The sequence below is a fragment of the Bubalus kerabau genome, chromosome 6 (genome assembly GCF_029407905.1).
Source record: "Bubalus kerabau isolate K-KA32 ecotype Philippines breed swamp buffalo chromosome 6, PCC_UOA_SB_1v2, whole genome shotgun sequence".
NCBI classification, from domain to species: domain Eukaryota; kingdom Metazoa; phylum Chordata; class Mammalia; order Artiodactyla; family Bovidae; genus Bubalus; species Bubalus kerabau.
The window spans coordinates 73,641,726-73,669,355 of record NC_073629.1 but is presented as its reverse complement, the minus strand read 5'-3'; the positions used below and the strand labels follow the sequence as shown (position 1 = coordinate 73,669,355).

Below are 27,630 nucleotides of genomic sequence, written 5' to 3'. Positions count from 1 at the left end.
GGGAATTATGTCATGCAGAGACATTACTTTGCCAACAATGGTCCATCTAGTCAAGGCTATGGTTTTTCCAGTGGTCATGTATAGATGTGAGAATTGGACTGTGAAGAAAGCTAAGCACCAAAGAATTGATGCTTTTAAACTGTGTGTTGGAGAAGACTCTTGAGCGTCCCTTGGACTGCAAGGAGATCCAACCAGTCCATTCTAAAGGAGATCGGTCCTGGGTGTTCTTTGGAAGGAATGATGCTAAAGCTGAAACTCCAGTACTTTGGCCACCTCATGCGAAGAGTTGACTCATTGGAAAAGACTCTGATGCTGGGAAGGATTGGGGGCAGGAGGAGAAGGGGACAACATAAGATGAGGTGGCTGGATGGCGTCACCGACTCGATGGACGTGAGTTTGAGTGAACTCCGGGAGTTGGTGATGGACAGGGAGGCCTGGCGTGCTGCAATTCATGAGGTCACAAAGAGTCGGACATGACTGAACTGAACTGAACTGAAAGTATATTTTAATTTTTAAATAGTATATTTTTACCAAAAAACCCAAATAATATTGATTTCTTACTTTGTGAAAGAAAAACAATTTTCTATATATTTTATTCTAGCACTTCTTTGAAATAATAAAGCTACTTTAAAAATGTATTGGACAAGAGATTGAAAGTTATGAGCTACTATCTAATTATAACACCAAATTCTCAAACATACGTATTTTTAATATTGTAAGTCAGAGAAAAGAATACTGAAAATAATGAATGTTTGAAAAAAGGTTTTCTTTGTTTTCTCATACATTCTATACCTAATTCCTAAAAGATGTGAACTTTAATAATGATCAAGCAATGGCATAAATGCATATCTTTGTCTTAATTAATGCACAATTTATAATAAGTCTGTACTTTAGAAAACATATATAACTATATATATATATATATATATATACTTATGTATGTTTTATACTTATATATACTTATATATGCAAAACTCAACATTTTAAATGCCTAATGTGAACATGAAGTCACTTAGTTGTGTCCGACTCTTTGTGACCCCATGGTCTGTAGCCTACCAGGCTCTTCCGCCCAAGGGATTTTCAAGGCAAGAATACTGGAGTGGGTTGCCATTTCTTTCTCCAGGAGATCTTCCCATCCCAGGGATTGAACCTGGGTCTCCCGCATTACAGGCAGACGCTTTACTGGCTGAGCCACCAGAGAAGTCACTAGGCCAAGTCACCAGTGCTTCCCTGGTGGCTCAGGCGGTAAAGTGTCTGTCTACAATGCAGGAGACCTGGATTAGATCCCTGGGTCGGGAAGATCCCCTGGAGAAGGAAATGGCAATCCACTCCAGTACTATTGCCTGGAAAATCCCATGGACAGAGGAGCCTGGTAAGCTACAGCCCATGGGGTTGCAAAGAGTTGGACACGACTGAGCATACTTTCTTTAAATTCCTAGGAGATCATCAAATATTGGTTTTTATTAATCTGTAAATTCCAAACACTGAAATCACTCATTTTAACTTGTAATTAAACCATATTTTCCACAATACTATAAATTGCTTTATTCTTTTTCTCTCCATTGTCTCATTTAAGTCAAGCTTCCATGTTAGCCTGTCTATGTTTAGAAGAGGTAATGACAAGGGAGTTTTATATTTAGGGTGTTTCAATACATTATTTATAAACCACTCAACATATGAATTAAGATTCATTCAGTAAAATAGGCATGGATAGAGTAATACTGACTAAAGTAAAAAAGTTTTAGTGCAACATACTGACATTTTTGGACTATTACTAAAAATTTAATTATGATCATCTTGTCTTATTAATAATAATAAATTCCATTTTCTGAATGAAATGATGACTAGGTTAAGTGGTATGGAAAATACATTTATATGATCTCATTTAACACAAAAACATGAAAGTATGATGGATGAAGAATATAAAAGATAAGGCGCTACCTATTTGAGAAGTTAAAGACTAGCTTTGTTCAAAGCTGATACAAAAATCAGTAATCCGATAGGGAACTTTTTTTGTTTGTTTCTACTTTTTACATTTTGAATTCAACTAAACCAGCTTGCTTTCTCCCACATGGACCTAAGTGTGAGATATTTAGATCTGGAAGGGCTTCAGGAGTTTTGTTAACTGGCAGGTGCTCTGAACCACTGTGGGGAGAATTCTGTCCGCAGTGCTGTCTCCCTGGCAGCTGCTTCCTGGAGAAGTTGGACTTTCACCTGAGGATCTATAAAAGGAAGGAACACTACATTCAGAATGCAGGCAGGAGGTGTTTAAAATAGCAGTATCAGAGAAGGAGAATGCAGCCAGGTCCAGAGAAGTGACAGAGATAAAGCTCTAGGGTCCAGGCAAGTCTCTCTATACCATCTTTTTAGGGATGGAGCCTCATACAGATGCCTCACTCTTAAAACAAGGGAAAAACAACACACACACACACACACACACACACACACACACACGGAACTCTGTACCCAAAGCAATATAAGCAATTCTAGTGCCCTCCGCCAAACATTTACTTCTTTCCATTAAACATCTTTGTGTTTACATCATTTGCAAAGTATTCTATTTGCATATAAATACAGATGATAAAATAAGAAACATAACAAATGGATATACAGAAATGTTACAAACTCAACTGTTTTGTCAAACTAAGTATATGCTACTTTACAGCATCTATAAAAGCAAAAGTAATTATTCTCTGTGTCTTTGCTTATGTTGACCTTTAAACTATCTACTGGTCACTGATGGAGTTTTCTTCTTGCCTTTTTTTTTTCTAATAAAAAGTATTCTGTGCACAAATTTTATTTTATGAATAAAGAATGAGTACATAGCACAATTAATTAAAACCAGCCTTGCAATCATTAACTAAAGTAGCCATTAATCCATATTTATCTGTCCTCTCTTGAGAAAATTGACTAAGTCATATTTCAATATGAGGTATGCCTTAAAATACAAATTAGGGAATGTATCCCAGAGGGAAAATAGTGTACTTTTTTTTTTTTTAATCTGCTTCCTGCAAACAAATTTGTTTTCTCAAAATTTGTTAAAAGTTAAAAATAATCTTAGTTTTTGTTAGATCACAGGGACACATTATATGTCCTTGAGAGGCAGCGTAGCAGAGTGATCAAATTATAGTTATTGTGTGTGTGTGCGCGCGCATGTATGTGCGTGCACACGCATGCGCGCACACACACGCACACACACGCACGCGTGCATGCTCAGTCATGTCTGATTCTTTGTGACCGTATGGACTGCACAGCGGGCCAGGCTCCTCTGTCCATGGAACTTTCCAGGCAAGAATATTGGAGTGGGTTGCCATTTTATACTCCAGGGAATCTTTCTGACCCAGAACAGAACTTGTGTCTCTGTGTTTCCTGCATTGGCAGGCAGATTCTTTACGTATGTTGGAGTCCAAATGTTAATTTCTTGTGTACTAGCAGTGGGACGTAGGACAAATTAATGTGCCTTAGTTTTCTCATCTATAAATGTGGATTTGTAAAATTATTTGACAAGATTGTTAGGATGTTTGTTAAATGTACCTGGTAAGTGTGTAATTAAGGGCAATTATCATCAATCACCTCCCTACAGTTAACTTGATGTTTAAAACAAAACAAAACAAACTACCACCATCCTCAATGACCAAAATCCCTTATGCTGTGAAATATAATTTAAAGGAAGAAAAAAGAGCCATTTGGAGTTCTGGCTTGATAAGAGCAAAATGTTACTTATCTGCATTGTCATCCTGCTGCTGGTTCATGAGAAATAATTTTTACATAAATGAAGGTCATACCTTAAAGTACTCCTATTTTACCTTCCTTGAACTTCCAAATAAGCTTTTCCTTTTTTCTTTTTTTTTAATTTCCTCATCTTATAGGCAGAACATGTTAAGAAAAAGAGAGCTTCAGTGTTATTACCTTTTTAAAAAGTTAAATTGAAACTTAAAACTTATGTTGTAGATATCAACTCCATGGTTTATTAGCAATTACTTTGGGCAAGTAAACTGAACTCAAAAGTAACTATTAAAGCATTACTCACATATTTGCAAAATGGAGATAGCACCACTTATACTAAGTAATTCCTATTTTGGTAAAAGATTAAATGAGACTGTGCACAGGAGATAGATTTATAAAGTTTTAAGGCAAAATATGTATATAAGTACTTTGTAATTATTATAAGGTTTTATGAGTTAGTTTTCCTCATAACTCTAGGACGTGGTTATGCATCTCTATTTGCAGATTGCATGAGTACAGCGATCTTCCCAAACTCAGGGTGATGAAGTAAAGGTGAGCAATTGCTTTCTTTTTGCATTTATGATCCATAAAATGATTTTATACACTATGTAAAGTATTGCATGCTTTTAAAATGTCAACTAAATTTTTCATCATAAGCTAAGGTCTTTGCAGAAATTATAATTTCTGATTACTATAAACATGGATATATTAAAATAAAAATGTTAATCCTCACTTTGAATGTGTTAATTCTCACTTTTAAATGCATCCAAGAATGTACATAACAGTGATACCAGTAATTTTAAAAAATTAAAAAAAGAACAAGCTCTGTCTTTAAAAAATGCTACATTGTTTCTCTTTCTCCTTAAACTCATATTTTTAATCCACTTTTGTCATATAATTTGATCCTAATCTAATTTTAAAAATTAAAATCTATTATTGATACCTTATCTTCTACAGTATAATTAAATATGTAAATTGGCTATAAAAATTCATATGACTGTAAGAATCTAAGTAAAAATTATTATGGAGAAATTTATTTTTACAGTCATTCAGTTCAGTTCAGTTCAATCGTTCAGTCGTGTCTGCCTCTTTGTGACAACATGGACTGCAGCATGCCAGGCCTTCCTGTCCATCACCAACTCCGGAAGCCTACTCAAACTCATGTCCCTCACATCAGTGATGCCATTCAACCATCTCATCCACTGTCATCCCCTTCTCCTGCCTTCAGTCTTTCCCAGCATCAGGGTCTTTTCCAAAGAGTCAGTTCTTTGCATCAGGTGTCCAAAGTATTGGAGTTTCAGCTTCAACATCAGTCCTTCCAATGAATATTCAGGACTGATTTCCTTTAGGATGGACTAGATGGATCTCCTTGCAGTTCAAGGGACTCTCAAGAGTCTTCTCCAACGCCACAGTTGAAAAGCATCAATTCTTCGGTGCTCAGCTTTCTTTATAGTCCAACTCTCACATCCATACATGACTACTGGAAAAACCACAGCTTTGACTAGATGGACTTTTGTTGGCAAACTAACGTGTGTGCTTTTTAATATGCTATCAAGGTTGGTCATGACTTTTCTTCCAAGGAGCAAGTGTCTTTTAATTTCATGGCTGCAGTCTCCATCTGCAGTCATTAATAGTATACAATTGAACAGGTTATATATAATACATTTTGATAAATACTGAATTTTTTTATTTTACATAATTAATCATGGATATCTTAATGAGTTGGTTTTATCTATAGACACAGAGATAAACTTTCTTGCACAAATGAGGATACTATTTGCTTACATGAAATAGACTGTAGAATCAATTCTGGGAAATCTTGTTTTTTTAATAAAACTATGAAATGGAAAGAATCCTGTTATAGTGATGCCACTCCATTTTTTTTAACTCCATCTGAGTGATATGATTATAACAATCTATAATCAAAAACACTACCAAATCTGTATCTTTTACAACTCTATTATACATTCATATAGGTGTTCATGAAGGTGTGTTGAAAGCAAATTGGAAACTGCCTAAATTATAATAGAATTTAGCAGACTAGAATTATTATATCAACACTGACACCAATGTTTTATTTTTACAATATTATTTGTATTGGAGTATAGTTGATTAACAATGTTGTGTTTGTTTCAGGTATACAGCAGTGATTCAGTTATACATATACATATACACATTCTTTATTAGATTATCTTCCCATATAGTTTATATAAAATGTTGAGTAAAACTTCCTGTGCTATACAGTAGGGCCTTGTTGACCATCAATTCCATATAGTGTGTATATGTCAATCCCAAACTACTAATTCATCTGCTCCCCAACCTTTCCCCTTTGCTATCCATAAGTTTATTTTCAACATCTCTGAGTCTGTTTCTGCTTTGCAACAAATTCATCAGTATCATCTTGTTAGATTCAACATATAAGTGACATACTATAATATTTGTCTTTGACTTACTTCACTTACAGTGACAATCTCTAGATCCATCCCTGTTGCTGAAAATGGCATTATTTCATTTTTATGAGCGTAATATTCCATTGTATACACACACAACACATCTTTATCCATTCTTCTTACAATAGACATTTAGGTTGCTTCAATGTCTTGCCTATTGTAAACAGTGCTGCAGTAAACACTGGTGCACATGTATCTTTTCAAGTTACAGTTTTATCCAGATATACACCTAGGAGTGGGATTTCTGGATCACATGGTAACTATTTTTAGTTTTCAAAGGAACCTTAATACTGTTCTCTACAGTGGTTATACCAATTTACACCCCCAGCAACAATGTAGGAGGGTTCCCTTTTTTCCATACCTTCTCCAGCATTTACTCTTTGTAGACTTTTTGATGATGGCCATTCTGACTGGTGTGAGGTGATACTTCAGTGTAGTTTTTATTTGCATTTCTGTAATGATTAGTGATGTTGAGCATCTTTTCATGGGTTTTTGGCCATCTCTATGTCTTCCCTGGTGGCTCAGATAGTAAAGCGTCTGTCTACAATGCGGGAGACCCAGGTTCAATCCCTGGGTTGGGAAGATCCTCTGGATAAGGAAATGGCAACCCACTCCAGTACTCTTTCTTGGAAAATCCCATGGACAGAGGAGCATGGTAGGCTACAGTCCATGGGCTCGCAAAGAGTCGGACACGACTGAGTGACTTCACTTTATGTCTTCTGTAGATTAATATCTATTTAGATCTTCTGCTCATTTTTTGATTGGATTGTTTGTATTTTTGATATTGAGTTGCATGAGCTGTTTGTATATATTGGAGATTTATCCTTTGTTGGTTGTATTATTTGCAAATATTTTCTCTCGATCTGTTATCTCTCTCTTTTGTTTATGGTTTCATTTGCAGTACAAAAGTTTATTTAGGTCTTCTTATTTATTTTTTGTTTTTATTTTCATTATTGTAGGAAGTGTATCCAAAAATAAATTTCTGTGATTTATGTTAAAGAGTGTTCTTCCTGTGTTTTCTTCTGAGAGTTTTATAGCATCCAGTCATACATTTAGGTCTTTAATTTACTTTGAGTTTATTCTTTGTGTTTGGTGTTAAGAGAACATTCTAATTTCATTATTTTACATGTAGCTGTCCAGTTTTTCCAGCACCACTTATTGAAAAGACTGTCTTTCTCTAATGTATTTTGCTCCCACCTCTGTTGTAGATTAATTGACCAAAGATGTATGGATTTGATTCTGGGCTTTCTATCCTGTTTCATTGCTCTAAGTCTGTCTTTGTACCAGTACCATACTGTTTTGATTATTGTTTCTTTGTAGTAGAGTCTGAAGTCAGGGAGCCTGATTCTTCCAGCTCCATTCTTCTTTCTCAAGAGTGTAGAAAAGAGTGCAGAGATTAGATCATGTAAAGCTTTATGGCCCATTACATAAGAATTTGCATTTTGTTCCAAAGACAATGAGGTACCTTATGGCCAAGAAGCGAGTAGGTGGTTCCTAGAGTTAGGATAGTTATGGGTTAAGAGATGTTTTATAATAAATCTCTTTTGGGAGCCTTCCTATCCTGTTGGTGGAATGTCATTTAGCATAGCCACTATGGAAAACAATATGGAGGTTCCTCAGAAAATAAAAACTGAGTTACCTAATGATTAAGCAATCCCACTTCCAGTTATATAAAACTCTAATTTGAAAAGATACATGCATCTCAATGTTCACTGCAGCACTACTTACAATAACCCAACACATGGAAGCAAACTAAAGGTCCATCAATAGATGAATCAATAAAGAAGATGTAGTACCTATACACAATGCAATATTATGTGTACTCAGTCACTCAGTCGTGTTCAGCTCTTTGTGACCCTGTGGACTACAGCCTGTCAAGGCTCCTCTGTCCTTGGAATTTTCCAGGCAAGAATACTGGAGTGGGTTGCCATTTCCTCCTCCAGGATATCTTCCTGACCCAATGGAATGTTACTCAGCCATAAAAAAGAATGAAAAAAAAAAAGAATGAAATAATGTCATTTCAGCAACATGCATGGATCAAGAGAACACCAATATTTTATAGAGTCTCTTTGTTTCATTTCGTTTAGTTTTTATACTTTGAACTATGCTTCATGATATGATTCTGTATGTTTGAGAGATTTAGCAAAAGATGAGTCCAAAAGCAAGAGGTAGGAATTAGAAACAATTCTCTCAGATCTATACTCTCTGGTAGGCCAATTTTAGATAAGAGCACATATGAAAATTTAAGCCAAAAATTTATTTAAAAAAATTACATATTCCTATAAGGGCTTTTAAAGTCCTCATATAGCCTAAGGACATTTATATCATAGTTTGAAACTTTTTGATACCTGGCATACTATATATTGTATCTTTTCCCACTGTTAAACCATTTAACTACATATTTAAAGCTATCGGCATAGTTTCCTCTATTTTTCTCCTTTTCAACCTTCAGCTTCTATCTGCCTAGGTATAGGAAAAATAGATAATTGAATCTATGTAAGAATTATTAGAATATTAGTTTACAGATTGCCTGTAGTGCCCTGAAGATATTCTTCATGAAGAACACGGACTTGTTGAATAATTGCTTAAAGAGTCTCACTTCTTTCTATTTCAAGTGTATGCTTAAAGTCGCTGGAAATCTGAGCCCAGCTACATTAAAATTATCTATTTATCAGTAAATTAAAAATAATTAACTAGTCTCTTAAAACCACTGATAAGAATGTCTTAATTTGTTAAATGTTCTGAGTGCAATTATTTTATTTTTTTGTTTACTCAACACTAAAACACACTTGAAGAAATTTAGCCAATACCTATGTATTTTAAATATGTGTTGTTAGTCTCTTCAGTTTATTTTCCTCCTCAGAACTCTAAAATACTTTATTTTTTTCTCCATGACAAGTTCTTTCATTATTGTTAAATCTTTGCTGCTTCAAGACATATCTGTGTGCTTCAAAAGTTGTGTTTTTTTGCATGTGTGTGTGTGTGTGTGTGTCTGTGTGTTGTGAGAGAAGGAAGGGAGAGACATATTCATTGTAAAATGCATAAGAAATGAAAATGAATATTTATAATTACAAGAATAGTAAGGATAGCAAAATCTGAATATGTAACCAACATATAATTTATATTATTTTTCATCTGAGTGCTTTCTTTACAGAAACTACCAGAACCTCTACAAATATTAATCCTTCTCTTTCTGGAGGATCCATCCAGTAGTCTCATCTAATGGACAGCTGACCCTGTCATATCTCAGTGTCTGGCTGGCTCAGGAAAGCAAGTGCCTCCAAGGAATCTAAAATTCCACTGTGATTTAGGAAAAGTTGAAATTTCAGCCATGACTTTCTCCTTTCTAGATTGCTACATATATTTTCCTAACTTCATGACTGAATCATCTCCCGAGGTCAGAACTCTTGTGATAGAAAGCCATCACTATAATGTTCTCTAAAAACAGATGAACTGAAATATGCGGAAAATATTCATATGGTTTCTCTAAGGTAAATTTACATTGAATTCAGAACAACATGGGGTAGAATCACAGTTATTGATGCTGACTAGCCTTAGGAATCTGGGGACTGCTTAATTTTTCTAAGCTTTCACATTTGATTCTTTAAAATGGGGATAGCAATACGTATCTGAAGAAGGTATTTTGTGAAGATTAACTGAAATGTCCCAGGTGACAAGACTTAAACACCTCGCCTTAGGTGTCATTTCTTGAAAAGCCCTCCGTGACATCTGCTCCATGCCCCTAGACAGTTTTAAGGGACCTTTCCTTTTTTTTTTTTTTTTTTTAATTTTATTTTATTTTTAAACTTTACATAATTGTATTAGTTTTGCAAATATAAAAATGAATCCGCCACAGGTATACATGTAAGGGACCTTTCCTAAAGCTTGCATTGCCTCTAGTGCATTAACTATCTTGCTTTATTGCCCTGCACTGTAAAATCCCTTTCTTGATTATATCACCCCCGCTAAACTGTCAAAGATCTGACTGACTTATCCACTATGATGACCAGTAACAAGCACAATATCTATTACTGGTTCTTGCCTGTAGAATTCCACAGACAGAGGAGCCTGGCAGGCTACAGTCCATAGGGTCGCACAGAGTCAGACAGGACTTAAGTGACTTAGCACACATGTTTGCAGCACTATTACACAGTCAGTGTGTAAAAAAGCATTTGTAAGTATTGAATAATATAATACCTGAAATAAGAGATTGTGCAAATGTTCTATAAAAGAGAAGAAATCACATTCTTCTGGATATACCAAAAGGGTACAAAGAGTCCAGAGTAGGTTTAGTATTAGTATAAGAAGAAGCACTGGCATTCACCCTATTCCCACTGTACTTTAGAGCTTTTGCTGCTGATTATTCTAAACTGAGACACACACACAAATCTCTGGATTTCCTCTATGGTTTCAAAATGAAATATATCATTTGGAGCTAACAGGAATGCCCACTGTTTATCAAATTTGTTTTTACCTACATGTGTAGGTAAAAATACAGTGATACTATAGGTAAAAGTATGGTGATACTATATATATCACTTAGTGAGGCCAACTTCTAGCTTTGATGAAAGTAGAACAAACTCCTATTTGTCTCAGAAAAACAAATGGAAGCCACTCACAAACACAGTATCTTTTTTTCTTAAATTTCTGGAACATAAGAAAAATGCTCAAGGGCTGGGTTAAGTAGATAGTAAGGTGAAGACATAAAGAAAACAAAGTAAATGAACAAATCTTTGGTGAACATGAAAAACCTTGCTTATTTGGTCCTGATTTGATTGGAACAATATGATATTTTTAATTGTTGTCCTTACACATATAAAGATAGTTTTTTATATTTTTATTTGATGATCTACAAACATACCCAAATAATATCCATATTTATGTTCTTCCTCCAGTAAGCCTTTCATTTCTCAGCACTCACCCTCCTTAAATGTATCTGCATTTTGTGCAAACACACTAGCAGTTGCTTTTAGTATAATCTGTAGTTAACATAATAAATATTTGGGGAACGTAATTAAATGTAATAAATACACGGTCATGATAAATTAGAGAAGGACATGAAGAAGAATGGAAATTAAGTGCTTTCTAAAATTAGAAATTTTAAGTTTGGTATCCCCTATAATTTTAAGGGTTACTACATTTGAAATTCTTTTTTATTATTTCATCTTCAAAGACCCTGTTTTATTCTTGAAATGGTTTCTATGTAAGACACTTCTTAAGCGTTTACAATTCTCTACCTTAAGCTATTAATCTCTCATGTAAAGCTGTCAAAATCTTTTATGAAAATCGAACTGCACTATATCCACATTTCTTTTCACAGCGTGTTACATTCAAGCATCCCAGCAAGTTAGTTAAGCACAAACTGCCTTGTAAAAATCATGTTAGAAATACAGCCACACTTTCCCTACTGCCTCTTCCGTTACTAACATTTCACAATCGTCTTTGCAATCAATATTGAACATACAGGACTATTGTTCCCTGGCTTGTCTCCTGAGTTGTAGTTCACCACAACTCGATTCTTATTCAAAAGGACTTCATGGATGTCATACTATATTTACACATTAATCTTTTTTCTCTCTAATTGGACTCTAATTATGAGCTTTTAAAAGAAGCTAATATATCTTTCTTTCTGTTTTCTTTAAAATACCGGTTTATCATAAGTATATTTTCAGGATTTCAAATCAACACCGCACAATTATTTAAAGGCCTACCTTATATTTTATGTACTTATTACAAAATAAAAAAAAAGATGGATTATAAAATAAATATAGGGCTTTATGGAGAGCTAATAGATTTTAAAGTGACATTTTACAGAGTTACATATATTGAATGGATTTAATTTCTTTTGAAACACACATGAGTCCAATAATTGAAACTATTTTTGGCAAAGTATACTTTTGATTTTTGCCAAACTTCAAATTGTCTTATAAATAATGAGAAACATTTGTCTTTCATCTTGAGCAGTGACTGAAAGTCATCATTATCTAACAGATGCTCAGTGACCCTTGTGAAACCAGGTGGTCATCCCAATCAGCTATTAATGGGCAGGCGGCTATGGCAGGCAAATCACCAATATAACCACCAATTAAATTCCACTTTGTATTTGACAGAAAACAAGGTGAAACTGAGATATACCTATCTAAAGTTACTGAGAAATAACCACACTTCAAAATGAATTCAAGACTTTTATTTTGAGATAGTCTGAGTCAATTTCCATTTCAATTTCTTCAATAAAGTAAAAGGCAAAACAAAAACTCCTTGCTTTGAATAAGCTTATAATCAACAATGGAGGATATGCAAAATATTTATACCAGGACAGATGTGATAGAAGTGCTCTAAGACACTTAATGGTTTATAGAACTTTAAGAGAGTTGCCATGATATCTCACTGCATTAGAAGAATTAGGAAAACTACCTAGAGATATAGAGGTTTGAGACAGTTCTTTATAGACAGGAATCTTTTAGAGAGTTAGAAAAGGGGATGAATCAGCGTTGTCAACAGAACAGTTCTCGGCATGAGAGAACAAGAGAAGCACAGGGAGAGAAGTACAAAATAGGAAATGAGGTTTAGTAGAGCATGCAATCTGATATGATTGAATAGGAGTGTATGAAAAAGGGGAGAATAAAGTTCCAAAATTCATCGGGAGGTGAATGATAGATTTCAGATGCTGACCAGTGAATTTTGGAACAATTTCAGTAGGTAGTAAAGATGTTTTAGAGTAGATAAGGGATATCTTTGAAGGAGTTAGGAGGACTTTTTATTATATTATTATATCATATGAACTGGATAGTAAGCTAAGTGATTTCATATATTCTATGCATTATAATTCTCAAATATATATTATTATCCCTTTTTACACTGAAAAAATAGGCTTCAGAGCTATTAATAATTTTCCCAAGGGAGGAGAATCAGAACTACTTTAAATGTTCCACCTTCAGTCATTCAGTCATTTTCCACAAGAAGTTATTAAGCTCCCTACTTGTTTTCAGCATTTTTGACAAGGGATACAGAGTTGGAAATATATGGTCCAGAAATTCTAGAAATTACCAGAACAGCAAGGAGACACAGGGGTAAACAGATCATAAAGATATACTGTGATGGGTAATATAATGCACATAGGTAAAATGTCCAAAGAGGATTAAAAAAAGGAAAGCATAAATCCTCCTTGTGTAGTCTGAATTGAGATGAGGATTCTTACGGCAGGCAGAATATTTAGTTAGACGCTATGATCTTAGTCTGAAGTTGTGACAGTCTTGATTGACTTGTCAACAAAGATAATTCAAAGGAAAAGATAGATAGGGGGTCATGGTCGAGGTAGAAATTTTGGTCTTCAAAGAGATGAGAGATCAAGTTTAAAAAAAAAAAAAAAGAGCAAACAGATGGCATTCTTTCTAACTGTATGCATTTAGATATCTCAAAAAAGAATACAAATACAATTAAATCTAGGGAAATTAGAATAAGTACTTGGCTTGAGGGCAGAGGTAATAAATTACTTTCTTTAAGATGTTGCATTTGAGGCACTGTTGGCATCACCAAGAGGAGATGGTCAATACGTAATTATAAATGCAGTGACTGGGAAAGAGGCACACTTGGAGACTTTTTTTACAATTTATGTGAGTATGATCATGCTGCTGGTAGTGGTGGTGGTTTAGTTGCTAAGTCGTGTCCAGTTCACATGACCCCATGGTCTGTAGCCTGCCAGGCTCTGCTGTCCATGGAATTTTCCAGTCAATGATACTGGAGTGAGTTGCCATTTCCTGCTCCAGGGGATCTTCCCAACCCAGGGATCAAACTCACGTCTCCTGTATTGAAGGCAGATTCTTTACCCCTGAGCCACCTATGGGAATAGGTGAGGGAAAGGACAGAAACTTGGAGATATTGAATATTATAGTATTGAGAATAGTAGGAAAATCATAATCAATCATGAAAGCCAAGGAAAGTTTTACCAAGAAGGGGTATTTTTTGTTTTTTTAATTTTCTAACATTATGAAGAAGTCAAAAGAGGAACTGAAAAATATATGATAACCTAGATGATAATTTCTCAGTAGCATTACTGAGAGAAGTTTCAGTGGAGAGGTGATGATGTAAGGATGTAAGCCTTTCAGAAGGTTTTATTGGAGAAGAAGAATCAACAGAAAAATATAGTTTCATCAGTGTTCAATCATATTCTTTTTATAAGAACTAGATGCATGTAAAGTGGGACCTTTTAATAGCATTCCCAATCTTCCTCCTTTTCAATCTCACTGAATTTTGATGTTTCTAAATATTCATCCTTTAGTTTACTACTTATATACAGAAGGCTTTAATTAGGGATAAAGCTGACCAAATAGATGATCTTGTGCATCCCTTGAAACTGGAAATCACAAACTCCCTATCTGGTCATTGTTCAACTAGTAGGTATCACTTAATTGCCAACAATTTTATTAAAAAAAAAAACACAAAAAAAAACCCTAACATTTTTGTTTTAAAGCTTCTTTAACATCTAATCAATATTCCTATTCTCAAAGTATTATAATTTCCATATCCTTTATTTCTTTCTCATTTAACTAATTTGGATAATTATAAATACATGGATTTAGGACCATCATATGACATTGTTTCTTACTCATTTAGGATCTTAAAAGATAATAATGGTTAGATAGTTTGTCTTCTCCTCATTATATTTTTAATTATTGTGTGCAGAGGGGTATTTTTAATCATTAAACTCTTACATTTCTCCCCATTTCTTACTGAAATAAAAAATAGTTACTTTATAGTCAGCTATATGGGTATATTTGAAGAGCAAAGACAAATCAAGGAAGGAATAATTTACTTTTTTTAAGAAAAAGGGCTTTCACATAAATTGATTTACTGCATACTGATTATCATGAGTCCAACTTTTCTGTTTTCCTGAGACACCATATAATACTGTTCATAAATTTAGGCTTTGAAAAGTTGAATGAGATTATTTTAAAGTTGTTTGGATATAAATCTAAATAAAATGAAAGACGCTTACAAAACCTTGCTGACCTAAGCAATTACTGGGATAATTCACATAGATAATAACTTCAGAACTAATGAGAATTAAATTGAGGATGAGGGAAGTGTTGGAATAATCATCATTTTTGACGATCTATGCTTTTCTCACTTCCAGAAAGGAAATTGGAAGAACAAAGATATTAGAAACAAAAATCCATATAAACACATTTCTGAAAATACACAGTGCAAGATATAATGAATTCTAATAAAAAGTATTACAATCTTATATTTGTCAGTCATAGATAGTAGATGATTGATAGTAGATGATCAAGTGATGATTATGATCTTTTCATCATTAGTGATATTCTAAACACTAATCAAATATTCAAAAGTACTTTATAAAGTTGCTGCTGTTGCTATATTTTACAGAATAAGATGAGTCCTAAGGAAATTAATAGTCCAAAGGTAAAAACTAGAAATAGTAAGAACAGGGATTTGAACTCAAGGTCTAACTGATTCCAAATTCCTCGCCCTTTCCACCAGACTCTCCAGACTAATACAAACTGTAATATTCTAAAGAATCTTTCAGTTTACCTATATGTCACTAAGCAGCTCTTCTCTCCTAATACATTACAGGAAATTGCCTAAATGTGGCCAAGAAATTTTTTAAAAAAACAACAGCTCTTTGTTTAGGCCACGGTCAGATTTTGCCTGGGCCCAAGAACACAGTAACAAAAGCGGGGGGGCGGACAAAAAACAACTGTTGTATTGAAAGTAATTGCTCTTACATATTAGTGGATAATATCTTGAAAATTAACATTGCTATTTCCTTAGCCTAGAGATACAAATACGAGTGAACTCAGAGCTCTGGAATCATCTGACACAATAGACTGCTAACTCCCTGAAGGCAGCCTTGACCAAAGGTTAAACAGGCTTCCCAACAAAGCAAAGGAAGAAACAGTGGAATGGTTCTATTCACTTATACCCATGTATCTTACATAGACTTTCAAACTTTTTGCTTGCTCACTTTTTGGTACTCCAGACAGCATATTAAAAAGCAGAAACATAACTTTGCCAACAAAGGTCCGTCTAGTCAAAGCTATGGTTTTTCCAGTAGTCATGTATGGATGTGAGAGTTGGACTATAAAGAAAGCTGAGAGCTGAAAAATTGTTTCTTTTGAACTGTGGTGTTGGAGAAGACTCTGAGAGTCCCCTGGACTGCAAGGAGATCTAACCAGTCCATCCTAAAGGACTGATCATTCCTGGGTGTTCACTGGAAGGACTGATGCTAAAGGTGAAACTCCAAAACTCTGGCCACCTGATGCAAAGAAGTGACTTATTTGAAAAGATCCTGATGCTGGGAAAGATTGAAGGCAGGAGGAGAAAGGGATGACCGAGGATAAGATGGTTGGATGGCATCACTGACTCAATGGACATGAGTTTGAGTAAACTCCGGGAACTGGTGATGGACAGGGAAGCCTGGGGTGCTTCAGTTCATGGGGACACAAAGATTCAGACATGACTGAGTGACTGAACTGGTACCCCAGGGACCATAAACACAGTCCAGGTCTTTACTCTCCCAAATGAACCAGTATCGGTCATTTGAGAGTTGGTCTAGATCAGTTATCTGCTTTAGCAGTTTAGCACTGGAAATTACTAGAATCGTGTTTATTAAAATATCCAAACCTCGGTAAATGTCAGCAACGGCACAAATCACGATACACATCTTTGATGTGAGTCCCTTTTGTTTGTTGTGGTTGAGAGCATGAAATTTAGTTTCTACAGATGCATCAGCTTTAGTTAACTGTGCTGTAGCCTAGGAAAGAAAGGGCTTATAAAGAAATCATACTTCGGTATGTGCACATATTGTCTATACAGGACACTTGCTCTGTTTCAATAAATAAAGACACGCTAAAGACAGCATTAATGTCCATTTCTTTTCATTTGAGTTTACCAGGAAACTAAGTATATCACAAGAATATAAGTACATATTTTAGGAAGGCAGTGCTAACATTGAGTAGTTTGCGCCATCAAATGATATGTCAACAAATTGATCTTTTATTTTCTGATTTATCTCCATACTGAATATGGCTTCAAAATATAAACTTGATTGCCAGCTCCTTGAGAATAAGGGTTTTCTTGCTGCCAATATATTAAAAGAGCCTAGCACAGTGTCTGACATCTACCCAATGCTGAACAATTCTTGCACAGGTTACTAATTGAATAAATCTTCTTTCAGCATAATTATCAATGACATAAATTACTAATATATATCATGGACTTCCCTGGTGACTCAGTGGCAAAAAGTCTGCCTTCCAGTGCAGGAGACACAGGAGATACAGGTTTGATCCCTGGTTTGGGAAAATCCCCTGGAGAAGAAAATGGCAATCACTCCAGTATTCTTGCCTAGGAAATCCCATGGACAGAGGAGCCTGGTGGACTAGCTTTCATGGGGTACCAAAGAGTAGGACAAAACTTAAAGATTAAACAACAACAATCCATATATCATATCAAAGTTTATTAAAGGGTATGAAAAACACATCACCAACCTTAAGTAATAATGGTGAAGGAGCATCCTCTTACAAAATTAAATTTGCAACTTTCAATTTTTCTTTTAAGCATATTTATTGCTAAAGCTACAGATATTCTAAGGGTGGTGAAGAACTCTTTCTATACATCAAAAAAATAATAAGAAATAAGTAACTTGATTAGTAAAAATTTGCTTTAACAGTCAACATAAAATAGGAAAATCAATTTTTTTTTTTTTTTAACACTGATACTTCAAAAGCTATACAGGCTTCGTGAAATTCTCTGTCAGTACATGTCAGGTACATCAGCAGGAAATATCCCTGTTTTACCTTCTGTGCATCTTAATGGTCAGCAAAGTTTACTTGGTCTAAATTCTCACTGCAGAGCATCTGAGATTTGTAGTAACAGCCTAGGAAAAAGAGCTTGAAAATAAAATCTGAAAACCTGGACTATGGTTTTTATTCTGCTACCAACTGCTTATAAGGACTTGGTCTCTGAAAACCTCGTTTGCCTTATCTATGAAGTAAAATAAGCATTTTCCAAAATGGGTTACATGGAACTATTTGTGTGCATAAAAACTAATTAAAATAATCAGGTTTCCTTATTGCAGGGACTCTCAGAGCATTTAGTATATTAATGTCAAAAAGGGCTCTGCCACAGAGGTAATCCATAGGTATTCCAAAACTGATTTGTCTCTGAAGATGGTATTCAAGATTAATCATGTGAATTAGTGTTCCACAGAGAGCAGAAAGGATGCTAAACTGAAAGCCACGCCTATATCCTAGTGCATACTTCAGTGAGTTTCGCTTTGTCCACGCTGGCTCATTTTGAGGCTTAGTCTATAGTGCAGAAAACTAAACACAAAGTAGCCATAGTACAGGATTAAATTCAAGGGTAAGCAAGATGTCATCAGATTATTTGCTCTACTTGGGTAATCTGAGTCTCTAAAACCCAGCTTTATAAGCACTAAAGTTACATAAACCAATTCTTGGTGGAGAATTTCACATAATACAAAAATGGACTGAAACAAACAGATATAAAATCAGGGTTTCATGGGTAAATACAAATCAATACACAGTGATTCATGATCAGTGAAAATAACACTGTTGAAGATGTATAGCAAGAGAATGCTTCTTCTTTTTTCTTCAGTTAGAGGAATAAAGCCTATACTAATTAAGCTCTTGGTAAAACAGTGTATTATATGTGGCCAAATATTTCTCAATAATCACTCAAACGATAATTACAACTCACATGCCAAATGGATTTTGGAAACAATTCAACACACCTACCTATATTCACTGGTACTATAAAATTGTTTAACATAGACCAAATGTTCATATGAATAAAAACTTACTGCTAACAAATCAATAAGGCCCCTTGCCATTAGAGAACTTACAGACTTTCCTTACCATTTTACCACCATTCTAGGCACTTTTATTTAATTAATTATTCTAAAATTCTACATTGATTATGCAATTTTGTGCTTAATATCATCAAATAGCTCTTCATTGCCACAGAATTAAGTTCATAGGCATTATTCCAGAATTAAAGATATTTTATAATATGACCTCTAACTACTTTCTAGGCTTCCCTAGTAGCTCAGTTGGTAAAGAATCTGCCTTGAAATGAAGGAGACCTGGGTTCAATCCCTGGGTCAGAAAGATCCTCTGGAGAAGGAAATGGCAACTCATTCCAGTACTCTTGCTGGAGAATTCCAGGGACAGAAGAGCCTGGCAGGCTATAGTCCATGGAATCACAAAGAGTGCAAATAACTTTCACTTTTCACTTTCAACTACTTTCCAGATATTTCATCTGCAACCTTCCAATATGACTGTTTGGTAATAGACATTTTTTTTTCTGTCTTTCATGAATATTCTTATTAAATTGAGCCATTAATGATAAATTTTTCTAAAATATCCACATTGTATTTATCATATTTTAGAATCTCATCTATCCTGTAATGTCTATTATAAAGTTCTCCTTTATCATTCTAAATTAATAAGGTTTTCACAGAAGTGCATGCAATTAGTATAGGTCATGAAGGACCTTTTTAACATTTTCTGTTTGTCTACATCTCCTGAGTATAACTGTAGCATTTTCATGACAAAATTGTGAGGTGAAATTCAATGCCTCTAGCCTTCTCTTTTTATTGTATTGTTCCACTTAGGGATATAATTTCCTTTAGCACCTACATCTTCTAACTTTCTAATCCCTTTCCCCAAAATGAGAGATAACAGATTTCAAGATGTATATTTATTCACATGTGTATGCTAACTTAACCAGACATTTTCACATTTAAGCCTAACTTTTAACTGGAAAATGAAACTTTTGTCTCCCTATAAATCAGTTCAGACAAAAGCTATGAAATAATGGAGATAAAGAAACGACAAAGAGGAGACTTTCTTATAGTCCAGGGAATCACATTACTCCCAAGACTGTCTGATATAACACTGATTCATCACTTTCAAAATTTTGATGAGTACTTAGTCTCAGAAATGTCAGGGGCATCAACTCACAGAATATTAATCTCCCTTTAGTCCTACACTACCACTACAAGATCTAATTAATCTTTTAGGACCAAGCTTTTTGGTCATAATGTTGTCATCTATATGAAATTTTCCTTAATTCCTTCCAGACAGATTAAATGAATCCTTTATTGAGATTATCTCAGCATTTTTTCTTGTCTATAGCATTAAAATCTCACTCATTATGTCAATGCAAAGGACATATGACTGCTGATTTTTCCCTCTCTGTCTGATCTAATGTGTTTGCAGTCATCTGTTATGTTTATAACATGACAATTTATACATACAGTCAAGATCTCTCCCATGAATTCCAGACCTCTGGAACCATCTGATTAAAAAAAAAAAAATGAACTAATCATTCTTCCAAATCCTATATCTCTTCGCCCCTTCACTATTTTTCAAGCTGGTAACACAACCCACTGGGTTAAACAATATAAATATATTTTTTACTCCTGCTACTGCTGCTAAGTCACCTCAGTCGTGTCCGACTCTGTGTGACCCCATAGACGGCAGCCCACTAGGCTGTCCCATCCCTGGGATTCTCCAGGCAAGAACACTGGAGTGAGTTGCCATTTCCTTCTCCAATGCATGAAAGTGAAAAGTGAAAGTGAAGTCACTCAGTCGTGTCCGACTCTTCGCGACCCCATGAAATGCAGCCTATCAGGCTCCTCCGTCCATGGGATTTTCCAGGCAAGAGTACTGGAGTCAGGTGCCATTGCCTTCTCCTAGTCTGTACTAAAATGGGGAATTTCAAATTTCAATCAATTAAACTTTTACAATATCTCCCCTTCCTGACATATCTTTTTCCACAATGTTCCTTAATGGTTGAAGTTATGTTAGGTAAGTTATTTTATAAACATGTATGGCAAGGAATTTTAAATACAATATTAACATATGGTCATGCTAAGTATAATTTTCTGTGTCTCTGGAGTCTGATCTATTTTTGGTCTAAATAAACCTAATTTGGGTTTCTCTGGTGGCTCAGACAGTAAAGGATCTGACTGCAATATGGGAAACCCAGGTTCAATCCCTGAGTCAGGAAGATCCCCTTGAGAAGGGCATGGCAACCCACTCTAGTATTCTTGCCTGGAGAATCCCATGGACAGAGGAGCCTGGAAGGCTCCAGTCCATGGCATCACAAAAAGTCAGACATGACTGAACACTAAAACATAATATTTAAGTTTGTCGTCCTCTTAACATTGGTGTTTCTTAATGGCTTAATTACCAATGATTTATTTTTCAAGTTTTCATAGAGATTTTAAGACTCATATCTATTTCTTCATATCTAATTCTTATTTTAATTATTTTCATGACAACATCCCATTTAGTGACCTAAGATATTATTTCTGACTGATACTTTGTGAAATGAAAACCTTTACACATAGGAAACATTTTTTTTCCCCAATAGTTTCCACAGATAATTTGAGTAAATAAATAAAAACCACAAAGCAGGATATAATCAAAAGATGAAAATTCAGTTCAGATTATATTATATATTTTCTCTATCAGCTATGTCAAAAATTATACATCATAGAAATGATATCAAGGTAAATTCACTTAGATAATCTTTGATCCCCTAATCTCAAACTAAGAACTTTTATAGGTAGGCACTAACCTCAGATGTGCGGATGACACCACCCTTATGGTAGAAAGTGAAGAGGAACTAAAAAGCCTCTTGATGAAAGTGAAAGAGGAGGGTGAAAAAGTTGGCTTAAAGCTCAACATTCAGAAAACAAAGATCATGGCATCCGGTCCCATCACTTCATGGGAAATAGATGGGGAAACAGTGTCAGACTTAATTTTTGGGGCTCCAAAATCACTGCAGATGGTAACTGCAGCCATGAAATTAAAAGATGCTTACTCCTTGGAAGGAAAGTTATGACCAACCTAGATAGCATATTCAAAAACAGAGACGTTACTTTGCCAACAAAGGTCCGTCTAGTCAAGGCTATGATTTTTCCTGTGGTCATGTATGGATGTGAGAGTTGGACTGTGAAGAAGGCTGAGCGCTGAAGAATTGATGCTTTTGAACTGTGGTGTTGGAGAAGACTCTTGAGAGTCCCTTGGACTGCAAGGAGATCCAACCAGTCCATTCTGAAGGAGATCAGCCCTGGGATTTCTTTGGAAGGAATGATGCTGAAGCTGAAACTCCAGTACTTTGGCCACCTCATGCAAAGAGCTGACTCATTGGAAAAGACTCTGATGCTGGGAGAGATTGGGGGCAGGAGGAGAAGGGGACGACAGAGGATGAGATGGCTGGATGGCATCACTGACTTGATGGAGTGAGTCTGAGTGAACTCCAGGAGTTGGTGATGGACAGAGAAGCCTGGCGTGCTGCGATTCATGGGGTCGCAAAGAGTTGGACACGACTGAGCTACTGAACTGACTGAACTGAAGGCAAATATGTATTCACTTGGAAAGGTTTCAACAGATGGTATTAGCATTACTGTATGATACACTTTTAGGTCAACAATATTGACTTAAACTATCTAAAAAACAGTCTATATAGTATTTGTCATGTTTATATAAATGTTAAAATCTCACACACATCTTTTAATCAAATTAACATTGAAATTTATTGACCATCTACTACATAAAAGACACGGGAGCTTGACCTATGAAACATCTTGTGAAATTGGTTCTTGAATAAAAATGCTCTTCTAGTGATCCTACAAAAAATAAGATTACTAGTTTCTTTGTGCTTTGTTTTATATTCTAAGGTCAAAGTTACAAGAAGGCATTTGTTAATAAAGTAGGTCCTTATAGGTTTATTGCCACACAAATTTGTATCTGATAAAAAGCAACTACATATAATTTTACAAGGGTGTTACACTGTCTAGAAAATTATCATAGCATAAAATGAAAATGTAAGTTACCTTTATTTCCTATTAAAGTAGAATTTTTAATGGCCAGACAGGCCTCAAATTAATTATTTTACTATTATTGGGCTTTTATTTTTTGCATCCATCCTAAACTCTTTCCAGCATTCCCATGAACATTAGTGGCTCATTAGGACACTCAGAGTTAATCTACTGGGCTAAACATTTGTTCCATCATTACGGTCTATTTTTCCCAGACATAGAAATAAGCAGGAATCTAATTTTGGATAATTTTATTGCCTAGGTCATAGTAGTAATTTCAGCTCAGTCTGGAAACAGTTCTTATAAAATTACCTTTTATTAAATGTACTATGTATTTTGTAGAAAGCAAAAAAGAAAAATCCATTGAGACAAGATTCCTTGAATGCCAGAATACAAAATAAAATTATGTTCATTTTCCTCAGGCATCATTTAGCATAATATTAACTCCATAGCTTGTATAATTTGATGACTCTTAACTTTCCCATAAACAAATTATAATAATGCCCATATATCAAACTCTTATCAAGCAGAAACAGAAGAAGATTTTATCATATTGTCACAGTACCTAAGCAGTTCCTTGGTAATATTTTAGGCTTACTGAGAAGCAACACTCACTTATTGCTATAGGCTGAAAGTGTGTGTCTTCCCCAAATTCATATGTTGAAATCTAATCCCCCATGTGAAGGTATTAGAAGGTAGGCACTCTGGGAGGTGGGATTAGAGTCCAGATAAGTGAGACTTAGATCCAGAGAGCTCACTTTCCCCTTCTGCCTTGGGAGGACACAATAAATAGATGGCTGTCTATGAACTAGCAAGCAAACTAACAAAGATCCTCATCTGACACCAAATCTAGAAGTGCCCTCATCCTGGGTTTCCCAATTCTCAGCACTATAAGAAATGGATCTTTGCTTTTTGTAAGCAACCCAGTCTATGGTATTTTTGTTACAGCAGTCCAAACAGACAAAGCAACTTATGAAGTCCATCCATTTGAACTGAACTTATGAGTGAGCAGAGGTTATGCTCAAATCCCTAACTGCCCATCATTTAGCACTTTCATGACCAAAGTTTGTGTCTAATTCCAAATCAAGAATTTCCTCTGCCTATTTCTTGAAGTAGAATGTTTGAATCAACTCTGATACAGGTTTTATTGAACATTGCTTGTCCCTGGCTTGAAAACAGAGCTACAAAGTTAATTTCTATGTTTATGAGCAATGTTAAGTTTGTCCACTATGTAAAATACTAAGGAGATTTAAATTAGAGGCAATCCCTGTAGAAGTGATTTGGAAGTCAGTAGATAGAGGATCCAGCCCCTAGCACTGTCACTTATTATTTCTAGTCACTTAACCTATGTGGCAGGTTGTGTGACTAAATGAGATGTTTATAAATAAAAATATTTGGTAAACTGCAAAGAACTTTGCAAAGATAACATCCTTATAAAAAAAGGTATATAAGAGCAGAAATCTGGAATCAAATAGACCTAGGTTGGAATTCCATTTTGACATTTACTACTGGGGTGGTGCTAGTGGTAAATAACCCGCCTGCCAATGCAGGAGACAAAAGAGACATGGATTCAATTCCTGGGTCATGACTGGAGGAAGGTATGGCAATCCACTCCAGTATTCTTTCCTGGAAACTCCCCATGGACAGGGGAGCCCCAGAGTCCATGGGGTTGCAAAGAATCGAATACAACTGAAGCAACTTAGCACATAGGCATTGACAGTTATATGAGTTGGGAAAAATCACAAATTTATCTGAGCTCCAATTTTTTTCACTTGTAAAACTTGGATAATAAATCTGACAGACAACAGTTTTTATATGAATTAATAAAATAATCTTAAACTTGAGGGCAATATCTAAATATTCTATTTTTATTAATATTAATATTTTTATTCATCTTAATCCTTGGGAATGGCGGAAAATGACAGACAAACTCTACTACTGGCAAGTAAAAGTAGGGCTTTCATGAAAAAAAAATCCAATACAATCTTTAAAAGTGATGAATGCCAAAATGTCAGATAAGACAGGAGGAAAAGGACCTATTATTACAACCTATTTCCTAAAGACAATAGTCCAACGTGCACTTGCCAGCACTAAAGGTCAATACAGTCATGGGCATCATTTAAAAGGTTATAGAAAACAAATCAGAAAACATTATTTCTTTTTGGTTTTACACAGATATGTCAGGGGATGATGGTAAAGGGAAGTGTATAATTATTGTGACAAAAATCCACAGCATTTCCTTTTACATATTCTCCCTTTAAAAATGATTTCTTGCTTTATTAAACTATCGTTTTACTTGCTCATATGTAAAATGAGCAGGAATGAACATTTACAAAGGAAATTAAACCCTCTTGATCTAGCATGGTCAGTGGTCAGATTCTTTAAGTGGGGAATTAGCCTGCAATCATTGGTATAATGGTATCACTTTATAATGAAAATCTGTCCTAGCTGGCTCTATTCAATATACTTAAAAATCCTTTAGAAATTAAGATGCACCTATTTCTTAGATAATGATATGTTAAAGCATATCTTATTATTGCATTTGCAAATGCTAATTTAGGAGAATAAAAAGTGTCTCCCATTGATTTCCCTCAAAGAATACACTGTTAAAAAAAAAAAAAATCTTGGACTTTTACTCCATTCCTTCTAAATTTTTCATGTATTTTTCTGGAAGTACATCTTTCATTTTTCATATTCTCACCTAAAAATCTGACTACATTAATGACAGTGGTTCTCAAGCCTGGATGGGTATTAGAATCACCTTTGTAGTATTTTAAATACCACCAACAAAAATATTCTAATCATTAAAAAAAATTTTTTTAATTCCTATTTTTTTTTAATTTATAATCACTCTTTGTTCTAAAACCACCAGTATCACTCCTCCAAGAAACTGGGAACTAATTTTTGCATATCTTTCCAGAAAGTATATAAATGAGAATATTTTATATCTATTGAAGACTTTTTGTTAACATAAATAAGATCATCCTATACATAATATACTATAAATAGATTGCTTACCTTTACAATATACCTAAACTATCTTTCCATAATGCATACACGTAGATATAGCTTCCTTCTTTTCAGTGTTTGAAGAGTCACCCAGAAACTATAGGAAAAGCCCTAGATGATTCATGAACCACAGTCAGGGGTGTACTAAAGAAAAAGCAGCCACTAGCTCTGAGAGGTCATCAGCATTCATTTTGTTTTACAGAGAGAAGGCAGAGCACTGTTAGGGGGAGTAAATAGATATTTTGCTTATTCAATGCTGATAAATAGCCTTTAAATGCTAAGAATGTAGGTAGAGCTAAAGTATAAATTCATACAAGTGCAACTGCTACATCAAAGGTTATATGAACCTTCATTTTGCCACATTGCTTTCTCAAATGTCATGTTAATTAACACTCCCACCATCCCTGTGGGAATTTTTATTTTATAAAATAAAATATATATTTTATGACTATTTATATTGAATACACATATTCATTTCTTAAAAGCTCCCAAAGATAATCCTATTGATTAAACATATTTAGAATCACTTCCTCATTTTTGAACCATATATTTGTAACACAAGCATCACTTGTGAAAATGTATCACCAGAATTTGTTATGAAGTGAATATGAACTGCGATCCAAAAAATAATATATTGTGAATCTTTCTGTTAATTTGTGCAGCCATGTTGTTCAGGAATTATGGTTCTACATTACATCAGACTCTATTCTACATGAAGGATATTGAACATCAACATTATTAGGGGTGTTACTCTTTTCTCACCTCAAAACATATCTTGAGTTGAAAATTCAAGTTGCACAAAGATCATACCTGAAAATGTTTAAGTAAGATCATTCATAATGCCATTATTATTTCATCACCTTCATCTTATACTGGTAGCTGATGGTATTTTCCAAAGATAACAAAAGCAGTAGTTTCTTGTACCCAACATGTTCTTCTGCATTAAGACCCTGGCCAAATAGTGGAATCTAAGTTGACTTCTCTTAAATCTTGCTTATCCTTAGTGATTAGCTTACCAACATCATGTGATACTATCATGAAACAAGAAATTTAAGGGTAGATCAAAGAAAGCCATATGGGTTCTACTTTGTTCTTTTGTAATGTTCACTCTTCAGATTATTCTTCTTAGATTTTTCTTTCTTGGAATTCAGTTGCCAGGGAAAGGCCATGCATAGATAACCTGGTCAACAGTCCTACCTAAGCCCAGTATTTGACTCCTACAACAGAGGTGCCAAGCATTTGAATGAAGAGTTTTCAGTCTTCCAAGTCACTCTCAGATATTCAGTTCTTCCCAGATGAGGTCTCAACCATTTCTGAGAAGACACCAGCCAATCCCATTCTGCCCTGCATGAGTTCATGATCCACAGAAACTGTGGGCAAAATTAAGTGGTTACTATTTTATGCCACTATGTTTGGGGTGGTTTGTTATGCAGTAATAGATAGCTACAGCACTGAAAGGTTGTTTTATACTTGAAAGATAAAAAGAATATATAACTATTTCATTTAGATATAATCAGTTTTCATTCCAATCCCAAAGAAAGGCAATGCCAAAGAATGTTCAAACTACTGCAC

At 34.8% G+C, this 27,630-nt stretch overlaps 1 protein-coding gene across 3 annotated transcripts in view; it reads right to left on the bottom strand.

The window, feature by feature from the left end:
* NEGR1 (neuronal growth regulator 1) overlaps nt 1-27,630 on the bottom strand; it is a 1,047,432-nt gene that overhangs the window by 617,121 nt on the left and 402,681 nt on the right. The gene's annotated exons all lie outside the window — the stretch shown is intronic.